Source organism: Salvelinus sp. IW2-2015, linkage group LG18 (assembly GCF_002910315.2).
Source record: "Salvelinus sp. IW2-2015 linkage group LG18, ASM291031v2, whole genome shotgun sequence".
Taxonomy (NCBI): Eukaryota; Metazoa; Chordata; class Actinopteri; order Salmoniformes; family Salmonidae; genus Salvelinus; species Salvelinus sp. IW2-2015.
This window is the reverse complement of record NC_036858.1, coordinates 64778634-64779726: the sequence shown is the minus strand read 5'-3', so window position 1 is coordinate 64779726 and position 1093 is coordinate 64778634.

Sequence of the window (1093 nt, the reverse complement as noted above, 5' to 3'; positions counted from 1 at the left end):
CCTTTGTTATCATAGCCTCCCAGTCGTCTGCACGTCCTGTTAACCGCTCATCGGGTACACCCCGTGTATTAGCCTCCAGCACTGACTCGTACTCGGTTACCCCTGTAGTATATTCTCGCCCTACCACATTGACCTCCATTGTACCCGGTAACCCCTGTATATTAGCGCTCCCCACATTTGACTCATGTACCGGTCTTAACCCCTGTATACCTAGCCTTCCACCATTGCACTCGTGTCCTCTTACCCGTTATATAATCCTCCCACCATTGTGCATCTCTGTACCGCGTACCCCCTGCTTCTTATAGCCTCCACATTGACTCTTGTCCGTCGGTAACCCGCATGCTCGTTATAGCTCTCCCTACATTGAGTCTGTATTGGTACCCCTGTATCTAGCCTCCACATTGATCTTGTACCTGCGTACCCCTTGGTGGGTTAGGCCTTCCACAACTTGACTCTGTACTACGCCCTTGTGGTATAGCCGTCCGACACTTGGACCTTCCTGTGTCGCTGTACCCTTGTAATATAGCCTGCCACCATTCGACTCATCTTGTCACGCCGGTTACCCTCTGTACATAGCCTCCAACAATTGACTCTGTACGCTCCGGTCACCCCCCTGTACTTAGCCCCACTATTGACTCGCGGTAACCGTAACCACCCTGTACTACAGGCCTCCCACATTGGACTCAAACCCGGGTACCGTACCCCCTGTTTCGCCTTCCACAATTGACCTGCTACCCAGTGCCCCCCTCGACGTGTATATTAGGCCTCCAACATTGACCTGTTACCATACCCCTGCCCTATAGCCTTCCAATTGACCATGTAACCGAGTCCCCCATGTTATTAGCCTCCACACTTTGACTGTACTCCGTACCCTCCTGTACTCTAGCTCCAGATTCCCAACAGGAAAAACTTTGCATTTGTGCTGTTAGCAGCCCGAGACCTTAGCGTTTCAAGATGTTTTGAGTTTAGCTTGCCTAACAAGGGCCTTCCCACAATAAGCTCTGGTCACGTGCAATTTTGCGCCCACTACTCCTCCTTGAATCCAGAGCTGGTGCTCATTGAGTCAGGTTTGTTACGGCCACTTTGCTCAGCA